The sequence below is a fragment of the Antechinus flavipes genome, chromosome 3 (assembly GCF_016432865.1).
Source record: "Antechinus flavipes isolate AdamAnt ecotype Samford, QLD, Australia chromosome 3, AdamAnt_v2, whole genome shotgun sequence".
NCBI classification, from domain to species: domain Eukaryota; kingdom Metazoa; phylum Chordata; class Mammalia; order Dasyuromorphia; family Dasyuridae; genus Antechinus; species Antechinus flavipes.
The window spans coordinates 464,406,250-464,423,301 of NC_067400.1; the positions used below are offsets into that span (position 1 = coordinate 464,406,250).

At 33.3% G+C, this 17,052-nt stretch overlaps 1 protein-coding gene across 1 annotated transcript in view; it reads left to right on the forward strand.

Moving 5' to 3' along the window:
* MICU2 (mitochondrial calcium uptake 2) overlaps window positions 1-17,052 on the forward strand; it is a 170,239-nt gene that overhangs the window by 37,505 nt on the left and 115,682 nt on the right. The gene's annotated exons all lie outside the window — the stretch shown is intronic.

Consider the following 17,052-nt stretch of genomic DNA (forward strand, 5'->3'; position numbering starts at 1 on the left):
GTTAAATTTTACATGTTTTGCCAAGAGTTGGTAAAAATGTCTGGCTTATTTTCCCTCTGTCATTTTATTTTGTCAAATTATGTCACATGTTATTGCTATAGATGTAATGATTGTTTAGCTGGAAGGGTAGCCTTTTGTAGAGTTAAAATTTAAATTTCAACAAACATATTACTCTTTAAAATATTTATGTGTTTAGAAAACTGACTAAGCTATTATGTAACAATTTCTGTTAGAATCAAATATAGAAAACCTACTGAAACTAGAACATGAGAACACAAGAAACTGTCAAAGGACTTTGAAAATTCACAGATGGGATACTTTATCTTTGAGTCTGCCACTGCTGAATTTAGACTAAACAACATAGTTAAAATATTTAATCTACTTTATGACATAATCAGTGTTGTAAATGATATACTGCTTAAATCCTCTTAATTCTACCTGAATATTTTCTAATGTTCTTAGAAATTTACTTGTTCACATGTAAGATGATGTAGATAGCTAAGATCATATGCTACTTTATACTTGGCTAATTTTCTACTACTTTTGATGGTGAAATTTGTGATATGATCATAAAAAATGTTAAAATGTAATTTAGTCTTCCCTCCCAATAATTATAGTTTTCTGAAATACTGTTTCCGATTTTAAACGTATGATTATAAATTAGACCTGTGGTAGCAGAAAAAGAGATATTCTATTTCTCTACCCTGGTGGCCAGAAAAAGGCAATAAAATACTTTCCCAGTTTGCTTGTAGTCACCAGTTAGGATTCTTGCTCACTGCCTCCACTCTTCTTAATTATATTTATTTCACCAACTGGTGACTTATTAATATTATGTATTATGGCAATATAATAAAAATATATATTATGACAATGTGATTTAATTTAATTTGGGATCCAGAAAACTAAGTAAGAATTCTAATTTTGCTGTGACCAGGACAAGTCACATCTCTTTGAATCTCAACTTCTTCATCTATAAAGTTAGGGGATTCAGCAATTCTCAGTTCCTTTCAGGGACCTAATAAAGTGAAAATTATTTTTATAACAATATTAAGATACTTTATATCAGAACTCTGGGAGATGACTGAACCACTACATAGAATTTCCAATCCCTCTATTTTTGTCCACCTGCATTTTTGATTTCCTTCACAGGCTAATTGTACATTATTTCAAAATTCGACTCTTTTTATACAGCAAAATAACTGTTTGGACATGTTTACATATATTGTATTTAACTTATACTTTAACATATTTAACATGTATTGGTCAACCTGCCATCTGGGGGAAGGGGTAGGGGGAAGGAGAGAAACAGTTGGAACAAAAGGATTTGCAACTGTCAGTGCTGAAAAATTACCCATGCATATATCTTGTAAATAAAAAGCTATAATAAAAAAATAAAAAGATACTTTATATCTATCCAACACCTTTTGATTGGTCCTCAGTCATTTTTAAGAGTAGAATAAAATCTCGACACCTGAAAAGTTTGAGAACCACTGAACTAATTGATTTATTTAAGGTATCAGCCAGCTTTTACATCTGTGATTTCTCTAAATGGAGATGTGCAAAAAGGGATGACATATGTGTATTTATTATGTGAAATAAAAAATAAAGCAAAGATATTAATATAGCATAGAATTTTAGAACTTATTACAGTTACAGTATAAAATTATAAGAAATGGGAAATATTAATGTTAATATTATACTAGCCAAATCTCAAAACCAAGAAAAAGTAATATACTGAAATTAAGACATTAATAAAAAGCAATTTTTGAATAGGTTGTTAATCCTCACCAATGGAATACTGGACGAGTTCCCATACCAATAAAATCAGAAATGCTTAGAAGCAATAAAATAAATTTTGAAGCAATCAACAAGCTTTTAAAGCCTACTATGTAAGACATGGTATTGTGTTGTACAAAAATTCATTAGTTAAAAATATAATTCTGCAAAATTGAAATGTCCTGAGGAAACTTTTCTAGATACTGACTTAAATGAATTGAAAAAGATAATAAAGTCCCTCTCCCCAGATAGTGAATTTATAATGAGGGAATTCACTTTTTAGAAATGTCCATATCCTATTGTTGGCCAAATTTTTTAAAAGGTAGTGCTACACATATATTGTATCTAGGATATACTATAACATCTTTAACATGTATAAGACTGCTTGCCGTCTAGGGAAGGGGGTGGAGGAAGGAAGGGAAAAGTCGGAACAGAAGTGAGTACAAGGGATAATGTAAAAAATGCCTTACCCAGGCATATGTTCTGTCAATAAAAAGTTATAATAATAAAAAAAAAGGTAATATTAGTCTTCCTGAAGAAAATTGTATATGAGATTTTAAAATTATTTTCTCCTCATGGTTGTTATGCTTTTATAGCTTTAAGTAATGATAGTTGAATTTTAGTGCCAACTTTACTTTTGTAACTTAAAACCATATTATTTTAAAAAGTTAATTTTTTCCATAACACATAGTGTTTAATGTTTTTTGACTGACTGGTTGACTATATAATATTAACACATTTTGAAATTAATTATTTTTTCTTCTTCATGTACAGTTAAAAGATTTTTCAGAATAAGGAGCAAGCTCAAAAGACAAAAGTTTATATAATCTTAGCCTCATACTATCCATTTTCTAGAAGTACCAGGAGCAACAGAAGCACTGGTTAGCATGGTATCCACATGCCACACCAAAGCTGATGATATTGAAATGGACAGGGAAGGAATATGATTAGAGTGTAGCAAAGTGAGATGTGAATTACAGAACTTAGATTCCTGCTTAGAGAACTGTTCAAATAACCCAAGCTCCTTAGATGATTAAGTTTTCTTCTTATTTGCCAAAGCTAACTTTCCCACCCATGCTTTTGATCCCATTATCTTCCAATTGCCCTAGACTTAACTCCGTTGATTTCCTTGCTCTCTTAGTCTCTACAGCCTTTCAAACATGTACAATCCTTCTAAAATAAAGCCTTCTCTTTATTCTGTTATCCCTTCAAATTACGATTCATATCTTTCCTTCCCATGATTGCTTTATTAACTATATTTAATGCATATAATTCCTATCACCTGTATTCCTATATCTAATCTATTTCTATCTTGATGACATATGTCTCAAATCCCAACCTTCACCCAGAATATAGACTTACTTTCCTAGTTACTTTGTGGACATCTCTACCTGAATTTCTGACACCTAAAACTCAATGTGTCTAAAACTGAACTCATAATCTTTCTTCTAAAACTTTATCTCATTTCTATTGATGATACCACCATTCTCAGAGGAACTGAGGCTTAAAATCTCACAATCTTAAGTTTTTTTAATTCCTTCTTTTCCCTTAACTGCTCTAAACAATTAGTTGACAAATCCTAACAATCATAGCCCTGAAATTCAAATTCATCAAACTTTGATTAATAATTTATTATATGGAGGGAGAAGCCTAATGTGTGTAAAAACACTGTTCCCAAACTGGGGAACAACAGACACAAATGTATCAGGAGATATCCTGCCATAAACTTACCTTCTACTAGGAAGTACCTCACCATTCAGCTCTTCTCTTTCACTTTTGTAATTGACAGTTAATCTTTTCTCAATTTATTTCCCTCCAGTCTTTCACCTTTCCAATCCATTCTTCACTTTGCTGCAAAAATAATCCTTCTGTTATGCAAGTCTGATCCTGTCCCTCCTCCTTTCTCAAAAACTTTTGTGTCCCATTTCTTCCTGAATAAAATAACTCCTTTGGCTTTCCCCAATCTGGATTTCATTCTGTCTTTTTCTATCTTATCTCATTCTACTTTTCAGAGGCTTTAAGCTTTAATAAAGCTAAATTATTTTTATCCTTCTCCAGTTTTATCCAGCTTTCTTCTTCTCTCTGTATTCGTGCAAATCATGCCTCTTCCCTTGTAGCCTGTGCCCAAAGAGATGCCCCACTTATTACTTCTCCCAAAACTGAAAATAGCTTGATGGACCTGTTGAAGGTCTTCTGGTATGAGATAAGAGTAACTTGTCAGTATCCAGCAGGCCTTAGTATATTTTGTATCCTGCAGATTCAACCAACTCAACTCAGAACTAGGTTTCACAGAGGCAGGCCTTGAGCAAGAGCAGTTCCAGAGACAAAAGCAAGCTGAGACTAACAGAAAATACAGATCCACAAATGTCTTTGACCCAAAACTTAAACATGTATTATAATTTAAGAGAACCTCTCCCTCAGCAATAATTTAACAAAATTATAACTAGGTCTCAATGACAGTGACTATGATTTATAATGCAAGTTATAAAATGATACTTGGTTGTATTTAAAGCAAGACAAAATTCAACAAATGTGAGATAATCAAGGATTTTAACATGCTTTTATATCATTTCATATATTGAATGTGAATGTGGTAGACAGCTGCATACTATATTGCCACAATTTAAAAAAAAAAATTTAAGCACTCTTAACAAAAGAGCCAAAAGAAAGAATACTTCAAATGGGAATTCTACCAGAAAACACACACAAAAAAAAGTCTAAAATTTGATGTAATTGAATAGTATAAGTGTAGTCATAGTAGCTCTCCAAGAGGATGAGTTATTGGAATGTCTAAATCTATTGTTTTACAAATATATGGTGTTATAAAACATAAAAGAAAAAATAAAAAAGGCAAAGATGCATCAACTTTTTGTAGTTTGTAAACTTTAAAGGATTGGAAATGTTAATGATAGAAATGGAATTCCTTTTAGCTGTAATATAGTATTGAATTACAATAAAAAATACATTCCTCTTAGAGCAGCTATTCAGGAAAAAGCTTCAGGATCATGTAAGGTAAGTGTTGGTTTGATCACTTTTTAAATTGAGTTTAATATAATCAATTGACAAATGATATCTATTAAAATCAACCAAGACTTAGCAGTGAGGATGAAGAGACAGTAGCTAAATAGCTCAATGTTTTGAAGAAAGGAATTAAATAAGATAAGTGGTAATCAACAAAATTTTAATGTTGATGAAGCGGGCTTATTCTGGAAAAGAAGGATTTCCAGTATTTACATTCCTAAAAATAATAAAACTTAATCAGATCTAAGTGTCTAAGGATTGCCTTACACTTTTATTGGAAAGTAATAGAGAAGGGGATTTTAAAGAAAAGTCAATGTTATGATTGTTTATGATCTGTAAACTCATTGTATTCTGTTCAATTCTAGTTTTTGGTGATTAAACCTGTTTTCAAAGGCTCATTTTCAAGTTATCTGAGCCTCACTATTGACAAATATCGCAAAAAAAAATATGTTTTGCATCAAAGCATTAGAGACTTTGGTTAATGCCACAGGTTACCAAACTGCACTTGGTTTATTGCATGAAAATGTAAGAATACAAATTTGCCAAGATATGAATGAAGCTCTCAATACTTACCAGTGTATGGTATAAAAAACTAAAGAGAATTTAATCTACTGCTAAAATATTTTAAGCACCAATAAAATTGTTTTTGTTATATCAGCTTAAGCTTCTCTTCACAAGATATTCTGTAATTTTATTTATTTTTACTTTTACTTTCTAGAACTACTCTATTGCTTTGTTTATAATAAATTAGAAAGAAATGTTTTTTCTCATCCTTTTGAGAATTGCATTAACAGATAAAATTTTATTTTTAAAATCCTTTATTGAATATTCTGTTGGGCTGAAATCAGTTATTATATTTTATAGCAAATTATAACTTCAAATAGTATAGATTTGAATATTGCAACCATTTCATAGGATTCATTATTCACACTAATCAGGACCTAATTTTACTATACCCTTCAATAAATAAGAGGAAGCAAAGGAAAATTACTAATACAATAAAGAATCTCTTTAGCAGTAAGTACAACTGAAATCTCAGAAAAGCATATGGAATGGCCAGAACTCCAAGAGTAGCAGAAATAAAATAAAAGAATTAAAACAAGCCGCCTGGTCTGTGCTTTGCAACCTAGTGTTTCTTAACTCATGTCTTGGCAATTAGAGGGTAATTGGATCAAAAAATCCTCTCCCCTCCTTCTCCCTCTCCCCCTCCCCACCTCCCCCGGGTCTTATTGGTAGGGAGGGGAAGAGTTCTCAGGAAGAGTAACCTCAGCTCAGTCCCTCATTCTCAGATGTTCCTGAATAATACCCTTTGCTCCATAGTCTTGGTTTCTGTTGCAGCATTTCTCTTCCTTTTTTTTTTTTTTTTTTAATTATACCTTTTTATTTACAAGATTTATGCATGGGTAATTTTTCAGCATTGACAATTAACCTTTTGTTACAATTTTTCCCCTCCTTCCCCCCACCGCCTCCCCCAGATGGCAGATTGACCCAATACATGTTAAATATGTTAAAGTACAAGTTAAATACAATATATGTATACATGCCAAACAGTTAATTTGCTGTATAAAAAGAGTCAGTCTTTGAAATAGTGTATAATTAGCCTTTGAAGGAAATCAGGAATGCAGGCGCACAAAAATAAAAGGGATTGGAAATTCTATGCAGTGCTTCATAGTCATTTCCCAGAGTTCTTTCGCTGGATGTACCTGGTTCAGTTCATTATTGCTCTTTTGGAACTGATTTGGTTCATCTCATTGTTGAAGAGGGCCATGTGCATCAGAATTAATCAGCATATAGTATTGTTGAAGTATATAATGATCTCCTGGTCTTGCTCATTTCACTCAGCATCAGTTCAAGTAAGTCTCTCCAGGCCTCTCTGAAATCATCCTGCTGGTCATTTCTTACAGAACAATAATATTCCATAATATTCATATACCACAATTTATTCAGCCATTCTCCAATTGATGGGCATCTACTTAGTTTCCAGTTCCTAGCCACTACAAAGAGAGCTGTCACAAACATTTTGCCACATACAGGTCCCTTTCCATTCTTTAAGATCTCTTTGGGATATAAGCCCAGTAGAAACACTGCTGGATCAAAAGGTATGCACAGTTTGATAGCTTTTTGAGCATTCAAATTGCTCTCCAGAATGGCTGGATATATTCACAATTCCACCAACAATGTATCAGTGTCCCTGTTTTCCCACATCCCCTCCAACATTCCACATTATCTTTCCCTGTTATTCTAGTCAATCTGACAGGTGTGTAGTGATATCTCAGAGTTGTCTTAATTTGCATTTCTCTGATTAATAATGACTTGGAACATCTTTTCATATGGCTATAAATAGTTTTAATTTCTTCATCTGAGAATTATCTGTTCATATCCTTTGACCATTTATCAATTGGAGAATGGCTTGATTTCTTATAAATTAGAGACAATGCTATATATTTTGGAAATGAGGCCTTTATCAGAACCTTTGGCTGTAAAAATGTTTTCCCAGTTTATTGCTTCCCTTCTAATCTTGTCTGCATTAGTTTTGTTTGTATAAAAACTTTTTAGTTTGATATAATCAAAATTTTCTATTTTATGATCAATAATGATCTCTAGTTCTTCTTTGGTCATAAATTCCTTCCTCTTCCACAGATCTGAGAAGTAAACTATCCTATGTTCTTCTAATTTATTTATAATCTCATTCTTTATGCCTAGGTCATGAACCCATTTTGACCTTATCTTGGTGTAATGGGCTGAGGCTCAAGTTGATGCACTGAGATCCCAAGCACGTGAGGCTAAATAGTAATTGGACCATACTCTATTAATATATAAACTTGGAGAAAGAATGGCCCCCGCCCACTCTTTGTGCAAGTCCTGATGTGTTGTATAGGAAATGACGATTTTGGTGGGTGGAGGCAGGGGAGTAGAAAAGGAAGGGGAAGAAGAGACTGCTGGCTGGCGTTTTGACATAGCTGCTCACATTGTCATTGCGACAGCCTTTCAGCTCAGTTCTCTCTTTGCTAGCTGGCTTCCTGTCGCAGCTGCCCATATTGCTGTCGCAATCCTTCTTGCCCATATTGCTATTGCAATCTTTTTTCACCTCTTCACTTCAATAAAGATTGAAGATTTTTCCCTTAACCTGAATTCCTGACTCCAGCTGATTTTAAATACACGGTCATTACATCTTGGTATATGGTGTTAAGTATGGATCACTGCCTAGTTTCTGCCATACTAATTTCCAATTTTCTCAGCAGTTTTTGTCAAACAGTGAGTTCTTATCCCAAAAGCTGGGGTCTTTGGGTTTGTCAAACACTAGATTATTAAAGTAATAGACTGTTTTGTCCTTTGAACCTAACCTATTCCACTAACCAACTAGTCTATTTCTTAGTCAATACCAAATGGTTTTGGTAACCACCAGCATTTCTCTTCCTGTGGATCTTAACATTCTTAATATTTTTCTGGCCACTTTTAGAGTCCCTACTTATTTTTATTTTATATACTATTTTAGTACTATTTACAGATCATGTAGATGTAATGACATGTGTACACTTGTCTATTATAATTACCTGTCATAACCAACCAGGGGTGAGAGGATGATGTCAAATTAATGGTAATTTTTAAGATCCTCAATCTTGTAGCAAAAATAGTGAATAAAAGGAGGAAGAAGAGGAGGAAGAGTGAGAATTCTTCATCTGAAATATAATATGGTAGATGTGGAAAACAAAGAAAAGATGGGTGACTGTAAAAAAGTGTTATTTTTCCTTAGGTACTTTCATTTTTCCCAAGAGATTGAACTATTTTCATGCCAAAATTTTTTGTATCATTTGTTTTTACATGATCAAAATTTCCCCCCTGATTCCTTTCCTTCCCACCCTCCAAAAGAGCCATTTTATAAAATGGAGAATTTTTTTTAAAATAAAGAGAGGAAGAAGAGAAAAACACTCAGCATAATCAATCAATATGTTGAAAAAATGTGATAATATGTGCATTATACACCTATAGATCCCATGCTTTTCAAAATAGATATTCCTCATATTTGTATGTATGTATTTTCTCATAGTTGTACTTTGCATTCACTTTATTCTTTATAGTTTTGTGATCTTCATTTTAAATGAAGAAAATTAGCAAAACTGAATCAGTACATTGAAAAAAAAATCTGAATATGTGTCTTGTATTATATTCATAGACTTCTCACCTCTGCAAAAGAATTAGGTAGAGATGTCATAGCTCTTTTTTGTAATCGTATTTTTTAAAAGTCTTTATAATTTTGAAACATTTACTTTTGATTTGCTTTTGATTATCCTGCCATTTCATTGTTTTAATAATTGTGTATATTGCTTTATTTAAAATATTTTATCGGAGGGAGGGAGAAGTTTGTTGTTTTTAGGTTTGTTTTGGCAAATAATTTTTCTCCAATCGCATGTAAATATAGTTTACAACATTCATTTTTATAAGATTTTGAGTTTCAATTTTTCTCCTTCCCTTCCATCCCCCTGCCTGTCAGCAATCTGATATAGGTTATACTTGTGTAGTTATATAAACATTTCCACATTAGTTATGTTGAGAAAGTAGAAACAGAACAAAAGGGAATAACTACCAAAAAAATTAAAATAGTGAAAATAGTATGTTTTGATTTTCACTCAGACTCCATAGTTCTTTCTCTGGTTGTGGATAGCATTTTCCTTCATGAGTCTTTTGGAATTGTCTTGAATCATTGTATTTCTGAAAAAAGTTAAGTCAGTCATAGTTGATCATTGCTTAGTGTTGCTGTTACTGTGTAAAATGCCCTCCTGGTTCTACTCATGTCACTAAGCACAAGTCACTTATAATGGTTCATGTAAGTCTTTCCAGGTTTTTCTGAAATCTACCTGTTCATCATTTCTTACAGAATAGAAGTATTCCATTACATTCATGTATTACAACTTTTTCAGCTATTTCTCAATTGATTCATATCTTCTAAATTTCCAATTCTTTGCCACTGAAAAAAGAGCTGCTATAAATATTTTTATACACTGGTCCTTTTCCCTTTTCTATGACCTCTTTGATTATTGACTTAGTGTTATTGCTAGTTCAAAGGGTATACAGAGTTTGCCCTTTGGACATAGTCATATTGCAACAAAGTCCTGCTTTGCTGATGGATTAGGGCTGCGGCTCCACTGCCCTCGGCTGCCCTGGCACTGCACACCAGATTCCCACCTCGTTGCTACAGACCCTCTCCACTGACCTTCCGAGTCCTCTCTGGTGTTCCCAGACTGAGAGGTCCAGAAGTCTCTAGCACTACTGTGGATTCAGAGATCCCACCTTGCTGATACTGGGATCTGGGCTGCATCTGGGGCTGGGGCTGCACTGGTACCACATGTACTGGGATTATGCACTAAGCTTCCCATCCTGATTCCACAGACATGTTCTATTGACCTTCTACGTCTTCTTTGATGTCTCTGAGCTTAAAGGTCTGGAAGCCACCAGTAAGTACACTGTTGATTCAGATATGGCCTGAGTCTAGTGCTGGGATTGGGGCCAGGGGTGCCTGCATCAAGACTACACACTGAACTCCCATCCTGATGTCACAGACCTTTTCTACTGAGCTTCTAAAGTTGTCCTCAACTAGAAAATGTTCTCCATCTTTTTGGGTGTTCTAATGCTCTAAAATTTGTTTAGAGATGTTATTTAAAGATTTGGAGCAATTTGGGGGAGAGGTTGGGTGAGTTCCGGCCTTTACTTGGCTCCACTTCCCATCACATCTATTTTTAAAAATCATTTCCCAGCATATTCAGAACCCAGTTTATATATAAATAATCCACTTCCAAGGGCAAATACTCGGTGCAAATTTTTGTCTCTTCCCAAAAGTTTTGATGCTCCAGAAGTGGTCATGCAAAAAAAGCCAGTCAAAACTCAGTTCTGACTGGAAGCCAGAAGGGGAAATGTCTATTATGCCCAATTTAAAATGACCTCTTTTATCTACCTAAAAGATAGCTTGAAATCAATCTTCTTTCTATCTTCCCCTACCTGATGAAGTTTACTTATGTTAAGTGGAGGAAGATGTGTAACTAGGGACACTGATAAGAGACTTCTGTGAGAATAGCAGTCAAGTTGACTTTTCTGGGAAGTTGGCTCCAGAATAACAAAATCCCCCAAACAAGTAAATGCCCCAGATAATCTATATGTATTCTTATGGCACCAAACTTGCTGGGAAAATATTTTTATAGTTATGTTTTTCTTTGTCATTATTGACTTTCTTGAATTTCTACCATTTTAGTTTTTTGCCCCATAACTTGAAAGATTAAGGTTTAGATAAATAATATGACTTTGCAAGATTTCCTGGCTATAAGAACTTGGCATATTAAAAATGCACATTTGGAATATTTCCTTAAATCTCAAGGTAAGCTGAAAAAAAAAATCAACCATGATACAAAACCTCAAATTTCTACAGATCATTCATTGAAACTTAGGGGGCCATTAACATGAACCAGTTGATAAGATTTGGTGTTATAAAAGTCTATTTCTAAATTTACTTGGTTTTTACTACATCTAAGAGATGTGCTTGTCCTTTTGTATAATCAACATGGGGTCCCACTGTTAATGTGCAACTTTGTTTCTTCCTCTTTCTCCTTCTCCCAGTGAAGACTTGTATAAAATAACCAACAGTGTACAGTAATTTGGGATATTATAGGAAATAGAACTTTCTCAATTGAGCTTATGGTTTAGCAGAAAGATATTTTATGAAAGTATATGACAGAAATTAAAGATTCAAATTTTTTAAATGTCATTTAAGATTATTCCTAAGTAATAAACATATGGACAGTTCAGTGTTATAATGGATAGAGTGGTAGACCTGGAATCAGGAAGACCTGAGTTCTAATCTAGCCTCGTACACTTTGCTATGTGACCCTGGGTAAACCACTTAACTCTGTTTGCCTCAGTTTCCCCATCTTTAAAATGAGCTGGAGAAGGAAATGACAAGTCACTCCAGGATCTGATACGAAAACCCCATATGGGATTACAAAGAATTGGACACAATTTAAATGACTAAACAAACAATATATATATAAGTTCAGGAACCTATTCAACTTCTTTCCACTTTGGGGCAACTTTTATTTTTAGAAACTTTTTTTGGACACAAAACTTAAGTTTACTTCTTTGAGATTTACAAATATTGTTCCTAGTTCTGCTTTCTGGGGCCAAATAAAACAACTTCATTCACTCTTCCAACATAACAGCTCTTAAATTCTTGAAAACAACTACCATGTCCTCATGAATCTTCTTCAGGTTGAACATCGCTAGTGCCTTCTACTAATCCTCATATGATATGCAATAAGACCTGCCTAAACAATCTCGAGCTTGTCACTATCTTTAATTAAACTGTGTTGCTCTAAAATGAATATAAAATTCTAAATCAGGTCTGAGGACTGCAGAATATGATGGGACTATGGTTTCTTTATTCCTGGAAGTTATGTTTTTTATAAGGCAGTCCAAAATTGTATTTACTTTTTTGGCTGTTACATATTATTCATATTCTTATTAAATTCAATTCACTTCTCTAGCCTTTCAAGATATTTTTGGATCTGAATTCTCCCTCCCCCCCCCCCCCATTCAGTACATTACCTATCTTTAGTTTTGTGTCATCTACAGATTTGTTGATAGAATTTTTGCTTTTACCAAATATGAACAAACATGTTAAAACAGCACAGGGCCAAATGACTATAGACCTTTTGCCATGTTGACATGAAATCATTAACAGATATTTTCTTTTATTTAAAGGTTTTTATTTTCAAAATATGTACATGGATAATTTTCAGCATTTACCCTTACAAAACCTTGTATTCTAAATTTTTTTCTTTTCCTTCCTTCAATTCCCCTCCCCTATATGGCAAGTAATCCAATATATGTTAAACATGTGCAATTCTATACATATTTACACATTTATCATGCTGCACAAGAAAAATCAAAAAGGAAAAAAATAAGAAAAAGAAATGCAACCAAACAACAAAAAGAGTGAAAATACTAAATTATGATCCAAACTCAGTTCCCACAGTTCTCTCTCTGGGTGCAGATGGCTCTCTTGATCACAAGAGATTATCACAACTGGCCTGAATTGCCTTATTGTTGAAGAGAGCCATATCCATCAGAATTGATCATCATATAATCTTGTTATTGTCCTGGTTTCACTCAGCATCAGTTTATTTTAGTCTCTCCAGGCCTCTCTGAAATCATCCTGCTGATCATTTCTTATAGAACAATAATATTCCATAATATTCATATATCATAATTTATTCAGCCATTCCTCAACTGATGGGCATGTACTCAGTTTCCAGTTTCTTGACACTACAAAAAGGGCTGCCACAAACATTTTTGCACATTTGAGTCCCTTTTCCCTCCTTTATGAACTCTTAGGGATATAGACCCAATAGAGACACTGTATCTTTTTTTGCACAGTACATGATACATATTGTAATAATGGTTATTAGTCATTGATTGAATTCCAACCCTAAAATACTTAGAAGGCACTGTTTTATAGAGTTTTTTTATAATTAACAAATCAACATTTTTTAAAGGCTAAATTTAAAACAATTTAAGGTCCAGGACTGTAATATGGAGGAATGCTAACTTGATATGAACCACTTTAATCTTTTAGTTATTTCTAATTCATTTTGATGAATTCAACTAACATTTATTAGTTCATTTTGATGAATTCAATTATATGTCCTTGGAAACTATGCTTGATCCTTTTGGTAGTAGTAGTAACTGTATTGGTTTGGGGATTGCTGTAAAGTTGTGCTTGTGTCTTTTTTAGATGGTGACGCAACTTTTTATTCATCCTTTTCCTTTCACTCTGCCCCCAGTTTCCTTTTTCCTTTCTTTCTTGTCTCACCCTGCATTTTAAATACCAAAGGGTTTGTTTCTACAGCATTTAAACTGGTCTGGCTCTTTAAAGGTACTGAGGTATACAAAGCATTGAGCAGGTTAGGTGGTTCAATGGATAAAGTGCTTTATGAGTTCAAATATGGTCTTACTAGCTGTATGAACCTGGATAAGTCATTTAACTCTATTTGCCTCAGTTTTCCTCATCTATAAACTGAGCTGGAGAAGGAAATGGCAAACCACTCCAGTATCTTTGCCAAGAAAACCCCAAATAGAATCACCAAAAGTAGAACACAACTGAACAAATACAAAGCATGGTATGGAAGGAATTAAATTACAAGTGTCACCTGAGATGCTTCTCTCCAGAGAATGCCTTGCCTTGCTGATCTAGCTGACTCTTTGCTGTGGTTTTTACTGAAAGGGGAAGGAAATCTTAGTATTCTTTGATATTCTTTTTACTTTGGAAGCTTTTTTTCTTTTTAGTTTTTAAATTTTATTTTATTGTCTAATAATAGTTATTGAGTTTTAACTTTCCAGATTGAATTATTGAACTGGCCTAACTTAAGCTTGGCCCAAAATAGGTTTGCTGGTTTGTCTTTTCTTCAAAGACACTTATATTCTATTTTTATAAAAATTTGTACACAAAATATACAAAATATGGGGCAGCTAGATTTCTAAGGAGAGAGCACTAGCCCTGAAAATATCTACATGACATTTACTATGTGCCAGACATTGTGCTAAATATAAGTACTTCACAATTATTATGTTATTTGGTCCTCACAATAAACCTTCAGGCTAAGTGCTCCATTTTACCGATGGGAAAATGTGGCAAACAGAGGTTAAGAGTCTCACACAGGGACATATAGCTAGTATCTGAGGCCAGATTTGAGCTTAAGTCTTTTTGACTCCCACTGATTTGGCCTAAGTATGCTGATCATGAATGCTCTCCTGTAAAAGTTGGCACTTGAACTGAATTTTAAATAAAGATATAGAGAGGGGACAAGCATGGGGTAACTCCTGCAAAAGTTCAGGAGATAGAGTGTCATTTATCAGGAAAAATAGGCTATCAGTTTGGCTAGGACTGAATTAAGTTTAATAAGTACAGAAAGATAAATTGGATCAATATTGTGAAAGGCTTTAAATCAGTTACTTTGACTTCAAAAGTAGTAATAAGGAGCTATTGGAATTTAAGGGAATGTGACATGGTCATATCCATGATTTAGGAATATCACCTTGGTGTGGAGGATGTATTTTGAGAGTTCAGAAATGTGAGGCTATAGAAGAGATGATAAAAGCTTCAACTATAGTGATGATTATTTGAATTGAGAAAAGGAATAAAAGATGTTATAGAAATAGGACTGACCAAAGTACTGATTAGATGTGGACAATTGATTAGAATCCAAAGTTTTAAACCTGACTCATGCTAAGTCTAGTAAGGCACTTCATAGAAATTGGGAAGTTTAGATAGGAGAAAGAAAAACATTATGAATCCTATTTCTTACATGTTGATTTGAGATGCCCATAGGAAATCCAATTCATAATGTCCACTCTGCCTATAGGGAGATGTGATTGGAGCTCAGAAAAAAGAATAGATACGTAGATTTGGGTTTCGTTTGCATAGAGATGATAATTGAATTCATGGAGTTCGATTAAGACTTCTGGGAGAGAGAGTATATAGAGAGAACAGAATCCAGAACAGTGCTTTGAGATGAGATATGGATGATATACAGAGAAGGAATGGTCAAATGAACTATAGAATATCTAGGAGAAGAGATTTGTCAACAATATCAAATATTGGTCAAGAACAATAAATATCGGGATAAAATTATAAAGTATCTTTCAAATATTTGGGAGGAAAAACAAAATATTTAGTTATAAGCACAATTAATGATCATGATTAGTATCTTTAATGGCTAATAATATGTTGATTTATCTGTGGTCTTTTCATTGTTTGGACCAGACTTAAACTTTTTGCTTAATTATAAACAAAACATGTCCTACTACAGTGCCTTATTATATTAAACCCGTTTTCTCAAAGATTATACCAGGAACATAAACTTTAGCTCAATCTAAAAAACTGATTAGCATTTAATTGTGAGGGAGTGTAGGAAAGAGAAAGAAGCACAGCAAAAGAAAACCATCAACATGTCGACCTAGAAAGACACTAAACTTAAGATTATAGGACCCAAAATTTGAATCCCAGCTTTGCTGCTTCCTGTCTTTGAGACCTTAAATTAATCATTTAATTTCTCTGAGGCCCAGATTTCTCATCCATTAAAAAAAAAAAGTTTTAATGGATTCAAATTCAAGTTCAAATAGATTATCTCTAAAAGATCTAGACTTCAAGCTCCAGAAATGTGATCATACTGATGCATACAAGAGTTACAACATGCCTTAAAAATAAGAAGTGAGCCCACTGATTAAAGTACAAATCTTTTTAAAATGTATTGATTCTAAGCCTAAATAAAAATAGAGGTCTTTATTAATATGATTCTTGGGACAGTGGATAGTCTATAGGACATAAAGCAAGAAAAGTCAACTAAAGGAAAGAAACATATTTTTTCTCTTATCTTCTTACTATTCTTATTTTATAATCAATAATATTAACAAATTTCAAATACAGTGGGGAAAGTTCCCTCTATTAAATGAAAAGGAAAGTACAATCTATTGGATTATATTTTGGGGGAAAGGTCATTTTATTTCTTTCAAATACTACAGAAGGCAAAAAGGAACCAGAAATGAAAAATTGAAAATAATAAATACATATTGGCTGCTTTGATATATTAAACTATATATCAAACAATTAATTATACTTTCCATATTAACTCAATAAAATCATAAAGTGGAGTCTCTGTTTTATTACTTTATTCTTGAGAAATTAAGAGACTAAAAGAATGAACAAAAGACTAAAAGAATGAACAAAAAAAGAACAGCAAGGTTATCTTTTCTAGTATGTCACTTCATGGATAAAAAATAGAGACAAAATGGTGAAGCACCTGTTAATTTAAAGGCAGCAAAGTAATGAAATGTTTTAACAGAAGTCATCAGCTTTCAAAGATCTCTTTTATCCAGTCCTCATCACTCATTGCTCTTAATTCCTTTGTCACATTTTTTACTGCACTGCAAGTAATCCTTGAAATCCATGAAGCACTTTATATGACCAGATCTCAAGTATTCAGAGTAGGCAACAATCATAGCAATTCTAAATCCCTACCCCTCCCAACCCATACATCTTAGTGTGGATTCATGGGTGAAGTTTAGGGACTGAATGATTTTGAGAAGTGGGATTTATCTCCATCCGCCCATGAGAACTCTAAATTTGACCCAAGACAAATTTGGACTTTAGAGATTTAGCAATAGCTATGAACCACTTTTTAATCTTCTGATAGCTTCTACACTAGTTTCCAT